Genomic DNA, 24,735 nt, shown 5'->3' with positions numbered 1-24,735 from the left:
GGGCTGCCTCACTTTTTTTTTTTTTTTTCTGGAGACAGAGTCTTGCTCTGTTGCCAGGTGCCAGGCTGGAGTGCAGTGGCACGACCTTGGCTCACTGCAACCTCCACCTCCCAGGTTCAAGCAATTCTCCTGCCTCAGCCTCCCGAGTAGCTGGGACTACAGGCGTGAGTCACCGCGCCCGGCCACTTTCTTTATGTCTGAGTAGAAACATTTCATGTTCTGGTGCTAACCTCAGCCGGTAGGAGGAGGATGATTCTCTGGTAATTAGCAGTACCGTTTTAAATAAAACTGGCTTTTCTGTGAAACTTCCTGGAATAATTAATGCAGTCTGTATTCTAGGAATCACATCTGCTCAGTTATGGAGAGCAAGTTAAAACACTTGGTCTTCAAGGTTAATTCACAGTGTGATCCCAAAGAGGGCAACAACCAAAAAAATCTACAACTGCAATTCTTCTTTTCAATAAAGGGGCAAACTGGTCAGATAACCCCATCCAATTTCAATCTGGTAGATCGTTTTTGCTTATTGAATAAGAATCCTGGCCGGGCATGGTGGCTCATGCCTGTAATCCAAGCACTTTGGAGGCCAAGGAGGGCAGATACCTGAGGTCGGGAGTTCAAGACCAGCCTGACCAACATGGTGAAACCCTGTCTAAAAAAAAAAAAAAATCCTGACTGGATCCAGGATTCATACTGTCCCTTGTCGGGGACACTCACATAAAGGGCAATGCTAAGTGGCCATCTAGCAGTCTGCCAAATTCTGTCCGTGGCACTAGTAGATGAGGATGGAGGGGAACTTAAAAAAAAAAAAAAAAAAGTTTCACACGTAAAGATATCAAATACCTCCCAGGCTAACATTAACCTCAGCCCAAAATGTACTTGGGGCCAGTATGCAGATGATGAACCCTGTAAAGCATCTGCTATCTGTGGCCTTCAACATGTCTTCATCCCAAACAATAACACAGTCATCTACTGGACGCTCTCTTTGTGCCAACCACTGTCTTGAGTTCAAGGGATACAAAGATGAATAAGACATTGTCCCGATCCCCAGGAAGCTCAGAGTTCAGAAGGAAAAAAGTCCTGCTCAGCGAAGAAACTAAAGCCACAGTATTTGCTGCGCCTAAGACTGGTCCTGCCCACAGTGCACATCCGGGCGGATGGCTGCCAGTGGAAACTGAAGTCACGTGGTCGGCTCCTCCTCTCCGGGCCTTGCTTTACTCCACTGTCTACTTGGCCAAGGGTACACACAAAGCACTCCAGTGACTGTCTACAGGGCTAGTGGCTAGGCAGAAACAGGACCGGCACCTGAAGTGACAGAGAAGACAAGAGAAAGCGCAGGGCTGAAAACCAGTCCCCTGGCTTAAGTTCAAGTTTCTACCGTATGTCTTTTTTTTTTTTTTTGAGGTTGGAGTGCAATGGCACGATCTTGGCTCACTACAACCTCCACCTTCTGGGTTCAAGTGATTTTCCTGCTTCAGCCTCCAGAGTAGCTAGGACTACAGGCACTCACTACCATGCCTATGTAGTTTTTTTGTATTTTAGTAGAGACGGGGTTTCACCATGTTGGCCAGGATGGTCTCAATCTCCTGACCTGGTGATCAACCTGCCTAGGCCTCCCAAAGTGCTGGGATTATACGCATGAGCCACCGCACCCGGCCCCACCATACATCTTTAGGTGTTTCTTAATCTTAAAAGCTTTATACCTGATGTAAAGGAGTTTAGAAAGAAGGAAACATGGCATTTATAAACCCTGACAATGAGGCCCTTACAACATTGCATGCAGAGTTCTATGCGCTCCTTCCCCCCACCCCTCCCATGCCCACCATAAGCAAAAGGAGACACTGGCTATCTAGTTGGATTTCTCATACCATCTACTTAATCCTGTACTGAAAGTGAAAAACAGAACGATTTCTCCTGGCTGAGAATGCCATGTGCACCATCGTAGTCAAAAATCCAAGTTGTGGACCATTTAAATATCTTGTCCCCTGTACTCCTTCCTCCCTCTGTTTTCACCATCCTATGCCCACCACAAGCAAAATGAGACACTGGCTATCTAGTCAATGTCTCCTCTGAGGCCTGGTGCATGTGGAGAAAACAGATCTAGGCTTGCTATTTTGGCCAGAACACACACTCTGACTTCAGAGCAAAACATGCCTTTCATAAAAACATCAGAAAGTTTCTCCCAAGTTTACCAGGTCCTGCAAATGCCATTCTTCTGGCACTGGCTTGCAAGAGCACAGTTCAAAGTGTCCACATAGTTTCTAAAAGAGGCAGTGCTGCCTACACCCAGCACCAGAAAGAATCCAATGACACTTCGGTTTCAGGAAAATTCACCAGAGGCGGCCCTGGCTTGGGACACAGGGCTGCCAGCTGGTCCTAAGTGAGACGCAGAATGGAATGCATTTGAAATCTAAACAAGTGGCATCCTCATGACCTACTGGTGTCAGTCAGCTTTCCTCTTGGATCCTCTCTGCACCGAGGCAGGAGGCCTGGAACAAACAAGACCCCGCTCTGCTTCACCGTTCGACCTCCACTTTCCCAGGTAGGACAGAACACTGGAAGCGTCATTTAATCCGCTGTTCCTCAAATACTTTTTAACCCAGTACAGAAGTGCCTCGGCTTACGATGGGGCTGTGTTCTGGTAAACCCATCATAAATTGAAAATATCATAAGTCAAAATGCATTTAACACACTTAACCTACTGAACAGCATAGCTTAGCCTAGCTTATCTTTTTTTTTTTTTTTTTTTTTTTTTTTTTTTGAGACGGAGTTTCGCTCTTGTTACCCAGGCTGGAGTGCAATGGCGCGATCTCAGCTCACCGCAACCTCCGCCTCCTGGGTTCAGGCAATTCTCCTGCCTCAGCCTCCTGAGTAGCTGGGATTACAGGCACGCACCACCATGCCCAGCTATTTTTTTTGTATTTTTAGTAGAGACGGGGTTTCACCATGTTGACCAAGATGGTCTCGATCTCTTGACCTTGTGATCCACCCGCCTCGGCCTCCCAAAGTGCTGGGATTACAGGCTTGAGCCACCGCGCCCGGCCAGCCTAGCTTATCTTAAACATGCTCGGAACACTTGCAATAGCCTACAGTCGGGTAAAATCCTCTCACACAAATTCTGTTTTACAATAAAGTGTTGGCCGGGCGCGGTGGCTCAAGCCTGTAATCCCAGCACTTTGGGAGGCCGAGGCGGGTGGATCACGAGGTCAAGAGATGGAGACCATCCTGGTCAACGTGGTGAAACCCTGTCTCTACTAAAAAAAAAAATCTAAAAAAATAGCTGGGCATGGTGGCTCGTGCCTGTAATCCCAGCTACTCAGGAGGCTGAGGCAGGAGAATTGCCTGAACCCAGGAGGCGGAGGTTGCGGTGAGCCGAGATCGCGCCATTGCACTCCAGCCTGGGTAACAAGAGCGAAACTCCGTCTCAAAAAAAAAAAAAAAATACAATAAAGTGTTGAATCTCTCAAGTCATCTACTTAATACTTTATTAAAAGTGAAAAACCAAATGATTTCTACTGGCTGCGTATGTCAATGGCACCATTGTAAAGTCAAAAAATCATTAAGTTGGATCATCACAAGTTGTGGCCATCTATCTATCTAGTTCCCTGTGGTCCTTCTCCCTCCTCCAAATACAGACTCCCCAAGCTGCCTGGGATGCTCTTGGTTATGGGAACTGTCATTTTCTGCTGCAGGAGGACGGAAAGAAGGTGGACCTCTAGCAAGGAAGAAGCGAAGGAGGATTCGGGAGACAGTGAGATGTGAGTGCCAAAGTGAGTTCCTTCAGAGAGATCTGCTGCTGTCAGCCAACGGCGGCATGGAAAACCCAGAAGCCTTGGGTTTGGCCCCAGCTCTCCCTGCCCCCTGCCACTTTTTTTTTTTTTTTTTTTGACTCAGAGTCTAACTGTTGGCCAGGCTAGAGCAGAGTGGCATGATCATGGCACCCTGCAGCCTAGAACTCCAAGCTCAACTGAGTCTCCTGCCTCAGCCTTCTGAGTAGCTGGGACTACACGGGCACACCACCACACCCGGCTAAGTTTTATAGACTCCAGCTCTATCACTACACAGGAAGGGACTTCAGGCAGGTTACTCAATGGCCCTAGGGCTAGTTAAGATCACCCGTAATGTCTCCTTTGACTTTTTTTTTTTTTTTTTTTTTGAGATGGAGTCACTCTGTCGCCCAGGCTGGAGTGCAGTGGCATGATCTCGACTCACTGCAACCTCCGCCTCCTGGGTCCAAGTGATTCTCCTGCCTCAGCCTCCCGAGTAGCTGGGATTATAGATGCTCACCACCAGGTCCAGCTAATTTTTTTTATTTTTAGTAGAGAGGGGGTTTTACCATGTTGGTCAGGCTGGTCTTGAACTCCTGACCTCAAGTGATCTGCCTGCCTCAGCCTCCCAAAGCGCTGGGATTACAGGCGTGAACCACCACGTCCAGTCCTTTTGACTTTAAGGTTTTATTATTTTCCCCACCTACTTTCTCCTCTGGCATAGCAGCCTCAAGCCAATGCAAGAGCTCATGAAATCTGTATCCTTTCATGCAAATGCACAGCAAAGAACAGTGGTGTGGAAATGCTGCCTGGTGCTCTTCCACCCCGCTCCTTATATGAGGAGCTTAATCACTGGTTATACCCAGGACTCAAACACCTACAGGTGGCTCAAGATCTACACAAAATTTAAGTAGTTACGAGTTCGCTGGGGCCAGGTGTGGTGGCTCACATCTATGATTACGGCACTTTGGGAGGCCAAGGTGGGTGGATTATTGGAGCCCAGGAGTTTTGAGACCAGCCTGGACAACATGGCAAAACCCTGTCTCTACCAAAAGAATAAATAAAATTAGCTGGGTGTGATGTTGCACACCTGTAGTCCCAGCTACTTGGGAGGCTGAAGTGGGAGGATTGCTTGAGCCCAGGAGGTGGAGGCTGCAGTGAACCATGATAACACCACTGCACTCTAGCCTGGATGACAAGAGCCAGACCCTGTCTAAAAAAAAGGGTAGCTGGATTTGGGTTCAAAGCCCAGCTCTAAAAGTAACTGTAAGACCTTGGGCTACTTAGCTACTTAACTTCTCCGAGCTCCTGCTATCAACATTATCCTGTGAACCATTATTGCTGGGCATGAAAGACCATCGAAACAGCACTTTGCCTTCACTCAGCATTGTTTCGGAACAGACAAGTTCTCTGTGGCAACGTGGGCTTCTCTAGACACATGAAGAAGGAAAAAAAAAGGAACCGGAAAGAATGCCATGGAAAGGTCAATATGAAAAATTCTCAGCATCCTTTATAATTACCCTATGCCTTTACTATATATGTATTTATTGGAGACAAGGTCTTGCTCTGTTGCCCACGCTGGAATGCAGTAGCAGCACTGCAGCTCACTGCGGCCTCACACTCCTGGGCTCACATGATCCTGCTGCCTCAGCCTCCTGAGTAGCTAGGACTACAGGCATGTGCCACCACATCTGACTAAACATTATTTTTACTTTTTTGGCAGAGGTAGGGCCTCACTATGTTGCTCAGGCTCATCTTGAACTCCTGGCCTTACGCAATTCTCCCATCTTGGCCTCCCACAGTGCTAGGATTACCGGTATGAGCCGCCACACCTAGCTTATGCTTTTCTTCTAAGCATCTTCAAAGCACATTACACATTATTATATTGTTCAGGCCATCCTTGAGGAACTTGCAGTCTAATGAAAGATAGCAAAATAATTATGCAGATAAAACTGCAACTACAATGTTAAGAAGAAAAAGAACAGATTAGGTGACAGTGAATAATGGATAAGACCTAGGAACTGGTGAAGAAGGTCCAGAATAGCTTCTGGAAGGAAGGTAAGCTTGAACTGAGATTGACTGTATGGTTAGAAAGTCAGGCCAGGCACAGTGGCTCACGCCTGTAATCCAGCACTTGGGAGGCTGAGGCAGGCAGATCATGAGGTTAGGAACTCGAGATCATCCTGGCTAACACGGTGAAACCCCGTCTCTACTAAAAAATACAAAAAATTAGCCAGGCTTGGTGGCACGTGCCTGTAGTCTCAGCTACTCAGGAGGCTAAGGCAGAAGAACTGTTTGAACCCTGAGACAGAGGTTGCGCTTAGATGAGATGGCTGTGCCACTGCACTCCAGCCTCGGTGACAGAACAAGACCGTCTCAGAAAAAGAAAAAAGGAAGTCAGTAGCTAGGAAGAGGACAGGAAGAACACTGTAGGCAAAGAAAATGGTACAAGCAAAGCCCTTTGGCTAGAAGCAGATGGTTAAGAAGTAGATAGGGAAATTAGGTAGGTAGGGACCAGTCTATACAAGGAGGGGTCAAGATCAGACCTGAATTTTTTAAAATGTCAGCTTCCTATCAGTGTTTTCATTTGTACAGAACTCCATGGCTAAAACAAAACCCCAGAAAGCTAGAAATGTAGAACTTGTCAAAAAGGAACTTTGGTGCTTAATGAATGCTCTTATGCTGAGGCCTCTCATGTCGGGAATAATTGTGGTAGTGGCTACTAGGAGCCCCATCTGTTACAGATACGTGCCTTCAGCCCTGGTGCCACAATGACCAGCTCTGAGAGGCAGGGCACACACGATCACCAAACGGAAAACACAGTCACAAAGAAGAGACGAGCAAGACCAACACTAAACTGCAAAGAACATTTTCACAATGGATAGGATAAACAGTATGCCTTCTGCACATATGCAAAAAATTATCTCCTCTTTGGTGGCAGTATAAACCGTGGGACTAAACATTTTCCTCAACAGTTTCCACATCTTACAGTTGCTATTCTTAGCTGAGCCACTGCAAAGGTCAATTTAATCAGCGTAAAAACTTTCTCAGTGCCAGTAAAAGACACACTGGGCAGTAATGGTTCCCCAGGCATGGTTTTAATTTGCCAATTTATGAGTCTGGAAAACTCTGTTAGCAACTGGCTAATGGCAACAGCATCATGTCCTTAGGAAAATACTTTAAAGAGCGAAAAATGGGAAAGCTGAATTCCTTCCTGGGATGCTAAAGCACAGGATGCCAAATACCTTGGATGCTGGATATGAATGAATTTGGAGCATCACCTCTGGCATTCCCTGCAGGAAGAACTAAATCTTCTTCTCCTTGTTGTTTTTTTAAATCTTTTTGTTTGTTTGTTTAAATAGAGACAGGGTCTCCTCATGTTGCCCAGGCTGGTCTTGAACTCCTGGGCTCAAGGGATCCTCCCACCTCAGCCTCCCAAAGTACTGGAATTACCGGTATGAGCCACTACGCCTGGCCAAGAACCAATTCCTCATGGAAATGTTCAGTTCTCCATTTAACACGTATGTATTGACCCCCTTTCCCCACCATGTACCAGGCCCTATGTGGGATGCTATAGCTATAGCAATGAGCAAGAGATTTAGGGGGTGGAAGGGGAGAGCTTCTGCTTCTGGCAATATAGCTAGGTAGGAAACTAAAAATTCTTCTGCTATAAAATCCTGGGTTTACAACAATCCTTTTTAATTACACAGCTGAACTTGCAAGAAAGCAAGGAAGATCACCAGGGAACAAAAATGATAGAGGCAACTAGAAACTACAGTAGTAAATGAGGTCAGGCCTTTCCAGTTGACCTAGAAAGTGGGGTAGTTTGTTGATCTTGGGCCCACCTGAAACAGGAAATTGGAGCTCAGAACCAAAGCTGGGACCCTCAGAAGGAGAGAACAGATTAGAAAAAAACATTAGCCCAATGGCAAATAGTGACAATAAAAAGCTATGAAGTGGGAGGAAAACAGTATCTCCTCTAATAATCTTTGATCACAGATTATTTCAGATTAGAATTGTACTATTACATGGTCTAAGGATTCCCAAGCCAAAGATTTAACACAGAAAGTGGTCCCAGGCTGGCAATAACCCTGCATCTGGCAGAAATACAAAACTCTGAAGAGATCTACCCTCAGCCACAGCACAAAGGATTCCTACAAATAAAGTTCTTTTGAAGACAAGCTCACAATCCAAAATATAAAAATGTATGCATGCCGGGCGCAGTGGCCCACGCCTGTAATCCCGGCACTTTGGAAGGCCGAGGCAGGCGGATCAGAAGATCGAGATCATCCTTGCTAACATGATGAAACCCCATCTCTACTAAAAATACAAAAAATTGGCTGGGTGTGGTGGCGAGCACTTGTAACCCCAACTACCTGGGAGGCTGAGGCAGAATTGCTTGAACCAGGGAGGCGGAGGTTGCAGTGAGCCAAGATAATGCCATTGCACTCCAGCCTGGGTGACAAAGCGAGACTCGGTCTCAAAAAAAAAAAAAAAAAAAAAAAGTATGCAAAACTAATCCATTACAAACAAGATGAGAAATTCAGCAAATAGCAGGATAAGACACCCCCCCATAAAAACTCAGTAGAACGATCAGATATACTATAAGATACAAGCATGTTTCAAATGATTAAAGCCAAAAAGAATTAAAAACACAAGAAAAGAACATTACCATACAAGAGATAGTAACTGGCAGATAAAACTTGTGGAAAAATAGTTATTGAAATAAAAAACTCAACAGATGGGTCACAGAGAGGAGACCAAGTTAGAGAAAACTGATGAACTAGAGAACAGATATGAGAAAATTAACCATCAAAAATGTTTCTATAAGTGCCGGGCGCTGTGGCTCCTGCCTGTAATCCTAGCACTTTGGGAGGCCAAGGTGGGTGAATCGCCTGAGGTTAGGAGTTCAAGTCCAGCCTAGCCACCACGGTGAAACCCCATCTTTAAAAAAAAAGAGATGACTAAAATGTTTCTAAATAAGACTGATTAAAGATACAAAATTTCCAGACAATAAAAAGCTCTCACCTAGGTACACTGTATGAAATTGCAGAATGACAAAGGCAAACAGATTTAAATATGTTCCAGTTGGGAAAACTGACAAATTAACAAGTGAAATTAGAATTTCACTAGCAGTAATAAGCTCCATAAGGATAATATAACAGGATAATGGGACAAAGGGCTTTAAATGGGGTGGTCAGAAAAGGCCTCTCTGAGTAGGTGACATCTGAGTCGAGCCCTGACTACTGAAAAAGAGCCAGCTTAACCACACCTGTGGGAACAGTGTTCCAGGAAGAAGAAATATCAAATCCATGCAAACACACCAGCACAGGAATGAGCTTGGTGTGCTCAAGGAAGAGAAACAAGACTAGTGTGGCTGAGTACAGTGATCTCAGGGAGAGTAGTGTGAAAGGAAAGCTAAGAATTCAGCTGAGGCCAGACCTCATAGGCTTTGTATAACAATTAAAATAATCTCCAGGCCAGGGGCAGTGGCTCACACCTGTAATCCCGGCACTTTGGGAGGCCAAGATGGGTGGATTACCTGAAGTCAGGAGTTCGAGACCAGCCTGGCCAACATGGCAAAAACCCATCTCTAATAAAACTACAAAAAAATTAGCGAGGCAGGGTGGTGCACACCTGTAGTCCCAGCTACTCAGGAGGCTGAGGCATGAGACTCACTAGAACCCTGGCAGCGGAGGTTGCAGTGAACCGAGATCGCACCACTGCACTCCAGCCTGGGCGACAGAGCAAGACTCTGCCTCAGTAAAAAAATATATTAATTAATTAAATAAAATAATCTCCAAAGTACCAGTTTGTAAATTTGTTGTTGGCTTTGGCTATTTCCTCCCTTAGGTTATGGTGGAGACTTGAATAAACATAAAAATATTTTTGCAATTCTCATATTTATTCTTTACCTTGGGTGTCTCTTTTTTAGACCCCAGCCAGGCTGTGGCTGCTCTTGCAGAGTAAGCAACAAAACAAACTTTCCTTCCATTCTTGAACCAGGAATGGCTTTCTAGAAGGAAACCAAAGTCTAGCACTGCACATGTACTACGACCAAGTTCTACCTGATTTTGGTGATGCTCTGTAGCCAAAGGATAGCAAAGTTTTCATAAACCAGACATTTGAAATGGCTACATAAGACAGCAAACAACTTTAACTTAGAATCCAGTATTTTTATTCTGTCCTAGATAGAATCTTTTGAGTTCTGAAAATTCAGCACTTTCTGGTCCAGGTCCTTAGAAACATATTTGTAGGTGGGAAGGAGGAAAAGCTTCATGTATTCACCCATACTTTTACAATTAGAAAGATCACATTCTCCCTAATACTATTGGGTTGTTTTGTTCTGTTTTGCTTTGCTTTTTGAGACAGGGTCTCACTCTGTCACCCAGGCTGGTGTGCAGTGGTGCAATCTCGACTCACTATAATCTCCGCCTCCCAGGTTCAAGTCATTCTCCGGCCCCAGCCTCCTGAGTAGCTGGGACTACAGGCGTGAGTCACCACGCCCAGCTAATTTTTTGTATTATTAGTAGAGACGGGGTTTCGCCATGTTGGCCAGGCTAGCCTCGAACTCCTGACCTCGTGATCCGCCTGCCTCGGCCTCCCAAAGTGCTGGGATTACAGGCATGAGCCATTGTGCCTGGCCTCAAACCTTATGTCAGTTGACCCACCCACCTCAGCCTCCCAAAGTGCTAGGATTATAGGTGTGAGCCACCACGCCTGGCCACTATTGGTTTTTAAGACTGTTCAAAAAGCTTAGAACTGTTCAAGAACACACATTTTCAAACTGGGTGGAAAGAGGTTACAGAAGAGCTGAGGATGAAGAAAGTAAGCTCTAGAAGGGGATTGATGCAGCAGGAGTCCTGGTCTGTTGCTTCCTATGTGTTAGTCTAGTCTCCCTTTCTCTTTATTTTTTCTCTTGTTACAGGGTCTCACTCTGTCACCAAGGCTGGAGTGCAGTGACATGATCATAGCTCACTGCAGCCTCAACTTTCCCAGGCTCAAGCAATCCTCCCACCTCAGATTCCTAAGCAGCTAGGACCAAAGGCACATGCCACCATGCCCAGTTAATTTTTTTTTGTTTGTAGAGACAGGATCTTCTTATGTTGCTGAGGCTGGTCTCAAACTCTTGGGCTTAAGTGATCCTCCTGCCTCAGCCTCCAACAGTGTTGGGATATCAGGTGGGAGCCACTGTGCCCAGCCTAATCTCCCTTTCTTTGATGGCAGGGTTGTCATGTACTCCCTTTGTATCCTTTCCATTATATACCATATCTGATAATTACTCCTTACATTTTGACTAAAAGAGCTCAATTCCATCCTTCCCCATAAAGGGCAAGCCATCGCTAAGAAGTTAACCAAGACTTTGTCTTGCATGGAATGAGACACTGGGAACGGATTTTTATACTATTTGGCTAAATTCAGTAGTTTTCCGAAAGAACAAATAGCCTGGGCTACATGGGCAGCTTCCCCTAACCAAGCCAGTAAATCTTGTCTGATAAGATACAGCCTCATCCCTCAGATCTGACAGTGTGGTTTACTACTAAAGGGCTCTGGAGGATGCAGCCCCCTCCCCCATCCTTTAGCTATAGAGTACCCTAAACGGTAAAGCCAAAGAGTAGAGCTTGTGACAAATGTGAGAAAAGCCTAGAATCAAAAGAGGTGGCTGCTGCTTCAACATGAGCCCACAGTGTCACAGGGGGCCTCTGCTGTAGTGGGGACTACAGGAGTCCACTGACTTCAATCCACAGGGCATCCTGGAACAATTCAGTCTGGGGCCTCCCAAAGGCTAATACTAGCCAAGAATCTGAGGAAGAGCAACACAGTGAATCAGGACAAATCAGGGCATCCTACAAATGAGTGAATTTGTCCCCAAATAACAATGAACATCCTTAGATAACAAATGCAACACAATACAGTTCTATTTCCCAAAGTGCAGTCTGTGGGCCCCAAATCATCTGAAGTATTTGTCAAGAATATAGAGAGACTGAGACCCTCTGGCGGCAGTGACTGAAAATCGACCTTCTAAAACACGGTCCCCTGGCTATGTTTATGTATATTCAAGCTTGAGAACCACTGCCCTGGATCTAAAAAGAAATACAATAAATTGTTCCTGTTCTCTAAACATGAAATAGACTTATATCCTTTTTCTAGAATCCCAAACATGTCCCAACAGTTACCCATAAAGAGTACCTACATATAATCAAGGCACATTATTTATACTCTCATTCCATTAAAACATTCATATAATAGATCATATACATAAATTTAAAAAAGAAGTGACATGTCAGCTACGCTCCCATCCACACCAGTACTGTTACTGCCAAAGCTGCACTGCGACTACATCCTCATTAAACAGCCCCCCAACAGAGCAGCCAGCAAAAAAATTAAAATCCATTTCCTGTGTTGCTATTAGGAACCTGAATCACAATTTCAGAAAAAGCTATTTGACCCTGGTAGGAAAATCCCAGAGCAAAAATCAGAAGTTGCAACATATCCCACGGTTTTATTAAGGTCTACTTGTCAATGTCCTGGGGCATCCAGGCTTGGCAGGGGGTGGGGGCGGTGGGGGGGCGGGTCTGGCAGGCTACAGAGGTACAGGACCCTGGTTCATGGACCACTCTTTCATCCCTGGACACTCAGAAGGAAAAGCAGTCCCCAGGAATCCCTCATCACTGGCCTCTTCTGCTATAGAATAAGTCCACTGAGAAGCATGGCTTCTTTAGCAAGGGCTTGTGCAGAGAGCTGAGGGCTGAAGTAGCAGGTAGCATGCAGCAGAGCAAGTGAGTAGCAGCTGGCACTTAAGCAGAGCAGGGCGGCGCAGGCTGGGAATTTAGGCTACTGTCATCTGCTCACAGTTGGTTTCATGAGATAGGTCCTTTTCTTCCCACAGTTGTATCTTTGCCTCTCCCCTCTTAAAAGTGGGGACTGCACTAGTGGCACTTAAGCCACAGTAGGCCCACTAATGAGTTCTATGTCTACATGGCGCTGTTGTTTTTCTCAACTTTTAAAAAGTGGGCTGGGTTGGTCAGGTGCAGTGGCTCATGCCTGTAATCCCAGCACTCTGGGAGGCCGAGGCAGGCGGTCACTTGAGGTCAGGAGTTCGAAACCAGCCTGTCCAACATGGAGAAACCCCATCTCTAATAAAACTACAAAATTAGCCAGGTGTGGTGGCGCATGCCTGTAAGCTACTCAGGAGGCTAAGACAGGAGAATCACCTGAACTCAGGAAGCAGAGGCTGCAGTGAGCCGATCATACCATTGCACTCTAGCCTAGGTAATAAGAGTAAAATTCCATCTGAAAGATTAAAAAAAAAAAAGTAGCCTGGGGCCGGGCTTGGTGGCTCACACCTGTAATCGGAGCACTTTGGGAGGCCACGGTGGGTGGATCACCTGAGGTCAGGAGTTCAAGATCAGACTGGCCACCACGGTGAAACCCCATCTCTACAAAAATACAAAAATTAGCCAGGCATGATGGCAGGTGCCTGTAATCCCAGCTACTCAGGAGGCTGAGGCAGAAGAATCACTTAAACCCAGGAGGCAGAGGTTGCAGTGAGCCAAGATCTTGCTATTGCACTCTAGCCTGGGTGATAGAGCGAGACTCTAAATCAAAATAAATAGATAAATAAATTAAAAAGTGGGCTGGGTGCACTGGCTCAGGCCTGTAATCCCAGTACTTTAGGAGGCTGAAGTGGGAGGACTGCTTGAGTCTATGAGTTTGAGACCAGTCTGAGCAACAAAGCATGAGCTCACCTCTATTAAAAATTAAAAAAAAAAAAAAAAAAAGCCTGGCATGATGGCAGGCACCGGTAGGCCCAGCTATTTGGAAAGGTGAGGCAGCAGGATCGCTTGAGTCCAGGAATTCAAGGTTGCAGTGAGCTGTTATTGTGCCACTGCACTCCAGCCTGGGCAACAGAGATCATGTCTCAAAAAAACAACAACAAAAAAAAGTGGAATTGACTGTCAAAATTTTTAAATGAGAGAAATTCATACAAAAATCCAGATTTCCAGTTTCTCTAGAAAAATCAAGGACCACATTCACAAACGGCTGTCAGAGGGTGGGCAGAGATGTAGGTGGGCTCCAGCTTCACCAATCTACACAGTCCCACCCCCTGCGCCATCCTTACTGCCCAGTAATCCCATCTGCTTGACTCAGTCATGTCACTGCCTGGCCTCTGCGGGCACCTGACTATACCTCCTGCTCTAAAGTTTAGTAGCAACTTTGAAATTAAGGCAGGCTAAAGACACCTAAATAAAAGCAGCAGACATCTGAATTCTCTACACTATGGCTCAAGCAACATCTTAAACACATGTCAAATAGGAACCTGGATAAAGAAGAGGGGTCCGCTCCACTGTATGATGGGAGCACCTGTGGACAATCTGGAAAAACCTCCTACCACAACACATGACAGCATGAAAGAGAACCAGTTCTGTCTAGTGACCGTGTGTTTCAAACACTGGCGCAGGTGTTTTTACCTATATTATTCATTCTCCTTTTTATAGGAAAACAGGTTCAGAGTGATCATACAGCTGGGAAAAATTTCCCAAGACTTAAAACCCAAAATTTAGTGGAAATAATTTAATGCTTAGGGTTACCCTAAACTTTCATGCTACATGCTGACAGACAAAAAAATGACAGATAAGATACGAACTTTGCATTGGATGGTACTTTGTAATAACTAAGCTGCTAGGTTTAAAAAACCTAACAAGGCTGGGCGCGGTGGCTCAAGCCTGTAATCCCAGCACTTTGGGAGGCCGAGGCAGGTGGATCACGAGGTCAAGAGATCGAGACCATCCTGGTCAACATGGTGAAACCCCGTCTCTATTAAAAATACAAAAAAAATGGCCGGGCGCGGTGGCTCAAGCCTGTAATCCCAGCACTTTGGGAGGCCGAGGCGGGTGGATCACGAGGTCGAGAGATCAAGACCATCCTGGTCAATATGGTGAAACCGTCTCTACTAAAAATACAAAAAATTAGCTGGGCATGGTGGCACATGCCTGTAATCCCAGCTACTTAGGAGGCTGAGGCAGGGGAATTGCCTGAACCCAGGAGGCGGAGGTTGCAGTGAGCCGAGATCGCGCCATTGCACTCCAGCCTGGGTAACAAGAGCGAAACTCCGTCTCAAAAAAACAAAAACAAAAAAAACCAAAAAAATTAGCTGGGCATGGTGGTGCATGCCTGTAATCCCAGCTTCTCAGAAGGCTGAGGTAGGAGAACTGCCTGAACCCAGGAGGCGGAGGTTGCGGTGAGCCGAGATCGCGCCACTGCACTCCAGCCTGGGTAACAAGAGCAAAACTCCGTCTCAAAAAAACAAAACCTAACAAACAGGCCAGGTGCCGTGGCTCATGCCTGTAATCCCAGCACTTTGGGAGGCCCAGGTGGGCAGATCACGAGGTCAGGAGATTCAGACCACACCGGCCAACGTGGTGAAACCTCATCTCTAGTAACAATACAAAAAACTAGCCAGGCATGGTGGTGCACACCTGTAGTCCCAGCTACTTGGAAGGATGAGGCAGGGGAATTGCTTGAACCTGGGAGGTGGAGGTTGCAGTAAGCTGAGATTGCACCACTGCACTCCAGCCTGGCAACAGAGCAAGACTCAGTCTCAAAAACACAAAACAAGCCAGGTGTGGTGGCTCACGCCTGTAATCCTAGCACTCTGGGAGGCCGAGGTGGGTGGGTCACCTGAGGTCAGGAGTTCAAAACCAGCCTGGCCATCATGGTGAAACCCCATCTTAAAAAATAAAAAAAAACAAACCCTAACAAACTTTTTAAAGTTTGTTTCCATTTTTGTTGCTGCAAAGCTTCCTGAAATATTCAAGTTCATCTTGTTCCTTCACAAGTACAATCTAATAAATAGAATGTGTTCTTTATTTAACGATCTGTAATGTGGCAAAGTCTTGAGGTAATCATTTCAAGCAGGGATGATGCACATACACGTAAATATACACAGTACACATTTACATACAGCTCTTGAGGTTTTTTTTTTTTTGAGACAAAGTCTAACTCTGACACCCAGGCTTAAGTGCAGTGACACGATCTCAGCTCACTGCAACCACCACCTCCTGGGTTCAAGTAATGCTTGTGCCTCAGCCTCCTGATTAGCTGAGACTACAGGTGCATGCCACCACACCCAGCTAATTTTTGTACTTTTAGTAGACATGGGGTTTCACCATGTTGGCCAGGCTGATCTCGAACTCCTGACCTTGGGTGATCCACCCACCTGTAATCCCAGCTACTGGGGAGACTCAGGCAGGAGAACTGCTTGAACCTGGGAGGTGGAATTTCCAGATCATACCATTACACTCCAGCCTGGGCAACAAGAGTGAAGCTCCATCTCAACAACAACAAAAAAAACTCTTGGTCAAACAGAATACCCACTTCTTTTTTTCAAAAGAAGAAAGAGGTATAGTTTTCAAAAGGATCTGAAATATTGAAGGTACAAGTTAATTTATGGATGACGTGCTTGAAAAGAGATTCGCCAGTTTCATCTGACAGTGAAAGGCACATGCCACATCTTATTCCTCATTTTAAGTGTAATTCTAGATTAACTCCCCCACTCCTTTTTTTTTCTCAGCAGTTCCATCCCACTGCAGCAGACCTTCTGGGAGCAAAGAAGCTCATAACGGGACCTGCCTTGTGTGGTTTTCTGTCTTGGGACCAGTACCAGAGATGTATTGCCAGCAAAAAGTTCAACACTGCTCAAGGGAACTATTTACTTCTATCTCAGACAAGGGGTCACTTTAACAAGGGCCTCACTGCAAACAAGCACAGGACGAAAGAAGTTTTCAGAATCCAGAGGCTATGTCTCCAAAAGACAGAAAAACTTTAAGAAACAAGAACTTTTGGAACTCTAAGAGCTTGGACTTGAAGATTAAAACAGACTTCAGTGATTTAGAAAAACAGGGGGTATGGCCGGGCACAGTGGCTCACGCTTATAATCCCAGCCGAGGTGGCCAGATCACAAGGTCAGGAGGTTGAGACCATCCTGGGTGACATGGTGAAACCCCATCTCTACTAACAATACAATAATTAGCTGGGTGTGGTGGCACGCGCCTGTAATCCCAGCTACTCGGTAGGCTGAGGCAGGAGAATCGCTTGAACCAGGGAGGCGGAGGTTGTAGTGAGTCGAAATCACACTATTGCACTCCAGCCTGGCAACAGAGCGACACTCCGTTTCAAAAAAAAAAAAAAAATCAGAAAAGAAAAGGGGCGGGGTTAGTATGTTACTAAGGGTAGATTTGATAGATTACAATAAATCCAATCCACAGCAACAGGTACCTGGCTTGAAATATGGCCTGCTACTAAAATTAACTATGCTTTATTGTTCTTTAAGTTGTATGTATAAAGTAATTTGGGTACTAACTGAGATCCTGTCCTCCTGGGGGGTGGTTATCCAGATTTATTTATTTATTTATTTATTTATTTTTGAGACAGAGTTTCGCTCTTGATACCCAGGCTGGAGTGCAATGGCATGATCTCGGCTCCCCACAACCTCCATCTCCCAGGTTCAAGTGACTCCGACTCAGCCTCTCGAGTAGCTGGGATTACAGGCATGCGCCACCACGCCCAGCTAATTTTGTATTTTTAGTAGAGACGGGGTTCCTCCACGTTGGTCAGGTTGGTCTCGAACTCCCGACCTCAGGTGATCCATCTGTCTTGGCCTCCCAAAGTGCTTGGGAGGTGTGAGCCACCACGTCTGGCCTATCCAGATTATTTGAGTAAGAGATGAAATGTCAGTTCCAGAAGGGCTTGGTCATCTCTTCTAGCCCACGAAAAATGACTCTGTACCTGTCACTGATAAGACAGAGTACCTGGTGATTAAGGGGACAACCAATGTCAAAATTCTCAATTTCTGGGCAGGTAATTAACACACATTGCTTAGAAGGCAGCAAGAAGGGTCCACCTATTTCTCCTTTATTAAAACAGCATGGTCCTTCTTCTCTCAGTCCTGTGACTCTTGCTTCCCATGCAGAGGGGACAATTATAAGTCCACAGTTTCTCCCCCAGGGTTTCTCCACCTTAGCCCTACTGACATTTGGAGTCAGGTAATTATTTGTTTCAGGGGACTGAACTGTACACTGCAGGGTTTAGCAACATCTCTGGTCTCTATTAACTAGATATGCCAGTAGCAACTTCCCACCCTCCTAGCTGTGACAGCCAACCACATCCAGTGACAGCCAACCATGTCCAGATACTGCCAAATGTCCCCGGGGGAGGGGAGAAGGCCAAAACTCTCCCTAGTTTAGAGTCCCTGTTTTAACCAAACTGCAGCAAAATATTTTGTGCAGAACTGTGTTTTAGCCATTCTTGTTCCCTGAGTGCCTCATAGACTCCCCACCACTATACTGCTCTAAACTCGCCGTGGACAGGACTGATGTCAGTCTCACAAACGTACCTACCCTGGCAAAAAACCCTTCACCAAGTCCCGAACCTGACGACTGCTAAGTCAACTAACCATAGTTGTCCCTCGAGCTTCTTAGCTATATGGTACAAGCAGCAGCATGAAGGGGTCCCCCAAAGCCTGAGGCAAGGCTGTGAGAGTGTGATTTTCGCATGACAAGCGCGAGACTGAACCATGGCTTTCTGGCTGGGACAGCTTTACAGTAACCCAGCACCAGCCGAGCCTGGCCCATGAATCTGGAACTTTATGTATAAAGTTGCAGGAATGACTGTACGTTCTATTTGTGCTGGCAGTCTGAACCAGCCTGTCCTAGTCTCCCTACTGCACTCCAGAGCCACATGCAGAGGCCTGGGAGATCACAGGTATTCACACCACCTGCCTGGTGGGTAACCAGGGCTTTCAAACCCTCGATGGAAACCACAAGATCAGCTGGACAGTATCTGAAACCACATCGAGACCGTGCGTCACAGTTTGGTGGGAGCTCCTGAAGTCTTGTGTGTTAGGCAAGAAAACCAAACGATAATAAACACTCTGGCCTCCTTGACGCAATGCCCGAGGAAACCAACGTCTCGTGTGTATGTAACACAGTCCCGGCAAACCCTGAGCCACTTTCAGGAAAAGAAGTCAGTGTGTCACACTCTAGCCATTCCCAAAGCAAGTCTCCTTCCCTGCACTGCCCCTCCCCTTGCAGGATTTTAATCACCATGTCCAGCAACCAGCAACAGAAGCCTCTTGTGAGGTCTGGGGTTCAAATTCAGGTAAGCCCTGCCCAGAGAAGCAACAGCTACAGAGGGACACAGAAATGGCTGAGGTGGGTCCACACTCAGGGCTCTTTCAACCCACTCTTGCTACAAACTGGCAAGAAATAAGAGTCAAGGAGCCCTAGGGAAGGAGAGGTAAGAAAACAGTATCTTAGTACTGCTAGGGAATTAGGGCAGGAGAAGGGATTTCAAAGCTTTTTTTTTTTTTTTTTTTTTTTTTTGAGACAGAGTTTCGCTCTTGTTACCCAGGCTGGAGTGCAATGGCACGATCTTGGCTCACCGCAACCTCCGCCTCCTGGGTTCAGGCAATTCTCCTGCCTCAGCCTCCTGAGTAGCTGGGATTACAGGCATGCACCACCACACCCAGCTAATTTTTTTTGTATTTTTAGTAGAGACGGGGTTTCACCATGTTGACCAGGATGGTCTCGATCTCTTGACCTCGTGATCCGCCCGCCTCGGCCTCCCAAAGTGCTGGGATTACAGGCTTGAGCCACCACGCCCAGCTCTCAAAGCATTTTTTAAAAATAGCCCTGAAGTATTCTGTTTTCCTGGACTAAAATTCACCTCTTCAAGGAAAAGGGGTGGGAGGGGGTGGGTCACACTCATGGGCTATCACTGGAGGAAGTGACTGTTTTCTTTGGCTCCATCCTGGATAAATGTTTCAAAATCAGCAGCCACAGCCCTCTCTTCCACTGAGTTACTGTCCAGTACACTGCTTTCTCTTTGCTCTGATAACAGAGATGTAATGAAAAACAAGTCGTGTTCCTCTAAAGAAAAAAAAAAAAGCAGCTTCTTTCAACAGAGAGTTAGAGGGTCAAAAATTAACCTGAGGCCAGGCACTGTGGTTCACACCTGTAATCCCAGCACTTTGGGAGGCTGTGGTGGGTGGATCACCTGAGGTCAGAAGTTCGAGACCAGCCTGGCCAACATGGCAAAACTCCATCTCTACTAAAGATACAAAAATTAGCCAGGCGTGGTGGCGAACACCTATAATCCCAGCTACTCAGGAGGCTGAGGCACATGAATCGCTTGAGCCTGGAGCCTAAGGGGGCTGCAGTGAACTGAGTTCACACCACTGCGCTCTAGCCTGGGCAACAGAGCGAGACTCCATCCCCGCCCCCTCCACTCCAGCCCCACCCCCACCTATCTTACCCCCACCCCCGCCCACCAAAAAAAAATTAACCTGAAAGGGCTTGGATAAGCATCACCTTTCTCACCTTTGGTGACAGTAGGAAATTGAGGTATGCTGTGGAGCTGTCACAAGAATCACTTTAGATAAAGATTGTGGCTTCAACTTTAGGTAGTACAAACAAGTGTCACTTTGGTGTTTGCTGCTACATACAGCTAGTTCCCTTCCAAGCAAGATCTTGCTTAATTTGTCCTCAGCCTGGTGGAAAGAGGTTGGGCCTAAGGGTAACAGTGACTCACAGTCAACATTCAGTCCTCTGCCGGGCACAGAGCAGGCAGGGAGGAAGAGGCCTGCAGCAGGCTGTGGGTGTGGGTACCAAGCCAGAACAACGGGCAGGGGCAGACGGATACCAAGAAGACCTGCACTCCAGACCTGCACTACCCGCCTCCCCCGCCCACCCCACAACCACACATTAGCCCTGGGGTCTGGAACAGATAACTTCTCTCTGGGTTTCAGTTTCCTTACAGCAAAAAGTAGATAAGACCTCCTCCCTCAGCAATGGCCACTGTGGCGAAATAATAAATACTCCAAGTCAATGCTGGCTAACATTCAGCAGTTGAGGGGTTAAACTGGAAGCCGGCAATTCCCCTCCTTCCCTCTAGGCAGTCTTGGCTCCCCCTCTGCAGTTTTAGCTGGCCATCACAGAGCCTTTCCAGTGCTCTCCTTGTGAGACTGAGAGGCCACTTCTGCCCAGGGAGTAAGTGCCATGTAACATTCTAATTGCCTTGTCACATTCGGCATCAGCCCAGGGACCAGTTCACCCTTTCAAAAATGCAAACAGCTCCTTGGGCCAGGAGTTGCCCCCTGCACCTCTTTCCATGACAAATTCCAACATGGGCAAGGGACCCTAAGATGGTTTTGATGGCTATTATTCATTTTCAGTATCAAGGATTATCCCATCTCATTGGTGTGGACAACGGGTCTCTCCCACTGAGAAAGGCAATATTCCAAGGTGCCAGATGTAAAATTACTGTCTTAGTGGATCTGGTCTGCATTCCATCAACAACTAGAACTTACCTTCTACACACCTAACACCTACAGTGCAAGAACTGATACTACTGGACTGTGGGAAGGGCCACCTGCACAAGGGTTGTCTCTTCACACCTCTGAACTGCAGCATTCTGTTCTTTTCTAACGTCATTTGCCACCACCTGCAGAATTTCCTCAGTACCTTTGTACTTATTCTACTTTCCTTATCCGACTGTAAACCCCTTAAGAGCAGGGATAGAGTTTATACCCTTTGTATTCACAACATGCTTTGGGTAGAATAGGTGCACAGTACTTTTCAGATGCTGAGTGTTGCTCCTAAGAATCCTTCAGCATTACCCAATCAATACCTTCTGGATGAACAGGAAATAGAATTCATTCAAATCAAGACTAAGAACATTCTGTTGCAATACTGTTCTCCGAAAATCAGTAATCCCTTTGTTAGGTACACATAATGGAATCTCTTTTAACCAGAAAACCTGTTTTCTGATCTTGTCAGATAATAAAGGGAGAGCATGCCTAATTGTGTATTTTATCTTAAATTTGGTATATAGTACCTTACCCAAAAAGTTTAGCAAGTCAGACTATCTTCTGAGTTTTGGTTCATCTGAGCACAAAAAGAGCATTTTTTAGTCAACACTGTAGCTTCTGTGAGCTGTCTAACCGTCCCTTGCATGAAAGAACTAATACATCCTACGGTCTGTCTGCTGTTTACGGACACTGAAATCATGCCATGCTCATTATTAAACAGAAAGGCCCTGACGTCTTCCTCCTTCTCAGTATCCATAAAAGACACCCATACCTGGTCAGCTAAAGTCCTTGTCTTGCCTCAGGCAAATTCAATACCAAGACTCAACAGGTGAATGACAGTTTCCCTTGTCATCTGCAGGAGAAAACAAAAACAACTCTCCCAACCTGATCTATCCGGAACGCTCTTCCCCAGCTCATATGTCTGGTTAAACTCTCCTACTCATCCTTCAAGAGTCAGATCAGATATCAGCTTCTCAGGAAAGCCTCCCCCAGCCTGATTCAGGTACCTGCCCCCACACTCTGCTCTCCCAGTGCCTGGGCGTTCCTCTGTTGTAGTCTCAGCACGCTGGCTTGTAATTATTTCCACGCCACCAAACTCTAGAGGACAGTCTTTCCACGTGCGGTCAGAAACCACCTGGGCCAGAAACACCTGGGGAACTTCACGGAAATGCACATTGCTGGGCCCCGGCCCCAGACCTGAACAGTCTACTTTTTTTTTCTTTCAGACAAGAGTCTTGATGGCACGATCTTGGCTCACTGCAAACTCCACCTCCTGGGTTTAAGCAATTCTCCTGCCTCAGCCTCCCAAATAGCTGGGATTACAGGCACCCGCCACCATGCCCCGCTAATTTTTTTGTATTTTTAGTAGAGTAGGGGTTTTACTATGTTGGCCAGGCTGGTCTCGCACTCCAGACCTCAGGTGATCTGCCCACCCTGGTCTCCTAAAGTGCTGGGATTACAGGCATGAGACACCCGTGCCCAGCCAAAATCTGCATTTTAATAAGCCCCACTTCCAGGTGATTTTTATGGTTTTAAGAACGATTCCTTTAGGTGCATAAGCCCCCTGGAGGTAATGATTTCGTATGTTTGTGTCCTTTATACCAGGCCACATTCATTAAGTGGTCAAAGTCTTCCACAGAGTAAAATGCAAGTGAGCATATGAAGAGGTAAGCGGCATGTTCTCTCCTACCTGGGCAGGCTAGAAAGAAACATGACCAAGGAGAACAATGCCTTGATCATACTCTACCCTCAGACATCAAGCCACACAGTCTAGGTAGTGAGAAAAATCCAGGATTTGGGAAGGACTCAAGTTAAAAAAAAATCTTCAATTACCCTTTATTTAGACAATGAACAACGCTGTGCAAATGGCTTAACTTCTCTAAGCCTCAGCATGCACCTCTGTACAAACAGAATAACACTACCACATAAGACACAGGGTTATCATGTGGATTAAGGGGAAAAAAATAAACCAAAGTATATACATATGTATGATAAAGATCGATTTTATGCGTGTGTGCGTGCACATGAGCGTTACGTGTCATTTTTTCTTAAACCGAATTACACCAAGTGATCCTTAGAAGGCTGGCTTCTACATGGCTCCAATAAAGAATGTAGTTAACACTGTCTGAACCAAAATACTAGAAATACACAAAATTATACAACCAAAACTACCCCAAGATTGTACAGGCAAGAGTTTGAGTCACAGAATCTTAGGGCAGGAAGAGCCTTCAGAAGGCTTCTAAATTCTGCCTTCCCCCAGCCATCTGTTCAGACGCAAGAGCTAAAGGTTCACCTGCTATGGATCCTCTCAGATGCTCCCCACAACAACCATCTCAACCCTTCACTCCCCTTGAAGAGTTGAATTTAATGCTACCCATTGCTCCATTCTCTCACTACATGTCCAAGTAACTGGACACAGGCCCTCGCCCTCTTGCTACCTCAGTATATAAGATTAACAGTATCTTTCTTGCTGGGCGCAGTGGATCTTGCCTGTAATCCCAGCATTTTGGGAGGCCAAAGTGGGTGGATCACCTGAGGTCGGGAGTTCAAGACCAGCCTGACGAACATGGAGAAACCCTGCCTCTACCAAAAATACAAAATTAGCTGGTGTAGTGGTGCATGCTTGTAATCCCAACTACGTGGGAGGCTAAGGCAGGAGAATTGCCTGAACTTGGAGGCAGAGGTTGCGGTGAGCTGAGATTGCACCACTGCACTCCAGCCTGGGTAACAAGAGTGAAACTCCATCTCAAAAAAAAAAACCAAAACACTATCTTGGTAGAGTAAGAGGTGGCCTTCCAGCTCTTATGTCACTGCACAATGGCAGTCACTGACCACAGATCAAGAGCTCACTCTCCTTGGTGTGGGCACCTGCCTGGCACACCTGGCTTCTGTCAAGGCATCAGTCCCTTCACTTCTCGCTTCCTGTATCCCTACAGTGTTGCATCCTTTGGGAATGAGTGGATCAAAGTAAGAGTTATGTCTACTCTCTATCAGCCAAGGTGCTAATGTTTCACATACATTCTTTGGTGGAATCTCTGTGCAACCTCAGAGATGAGGTTCAGAGCGGCTAAGAGCCTGCCCAAGACCCCAGGGAGGCTGGGATGCGAATGCAGGTCTTTCCGGCTCCCAGCCCACTCTCTCCACTCTGTTAGGCAGTTTTCGCCCTCCCAGCCTGCTGACACAGCATGAGACGCTTCACCCAGCTTCATCCTATTTCCAACACTGCTCAAAATCCTCTCCAGGACTCACTCTGCCCATAGGTTAAAAGGACAGCCTTTCTGACCAGGTGCAGTGGCTCACGCCTATAATCCTAGCATTTTGGGAAGTCAAGGCAGCCAGATCACTTGAAGTAAGGAGTTCAAAATCAGTCAGGCCAACATGGTGAAACTCCATCTCTACTAAAAATATAAAACTTAGCAGAGCATAGTGGCACATGCCTGTAATCCCAGCTACTTGGGAGGCTGAGGCAGGAGAGTCGCTTGAACTCAGTAGGCAGAAGCTGCAGTGAGCTGAGATAATGGCACTGCACTCCAGCCTGGGAAACAGAATATGACTCCATCTCAAAAAAAAAAAAGGACAGCCCTTCTTGTGGGGGCAGAAGGA

General features: G+C 46.3%; 1 protein-coding gene across 2 annotated transcripts in view; it reads right to left on the bottom strand.

Moving 5' to 3' along the window:
• Positions 1-24,735, bottom strand: part of WBP1L (WW domain binding protein 1 like) — an 81,193-nt gene that overhangs the window by 21,228 nt on the left and 35,230 nt on the right. The window lies entirely within an intron of this gene.

This window comes from Saimiri boliviensis, chromosome 12 (assembly GCF_048565385.1).
Source record: "Saimiri boliviensis isolate mSaiBol1 chromosome 12, mSaiBol1.pri, whole genome shotgun sequence".
Taxonomy (NCBI): Eukaryota; Metazoa; Chordata; class Mammalia; order Primates; family Cebidae; genus Saimiri; species Saimiri boliviensis.
Note: the sequence above shows the minus strand (reverse complement) of the source record. Positions and strands in the feature narration are given on the sequence as shown.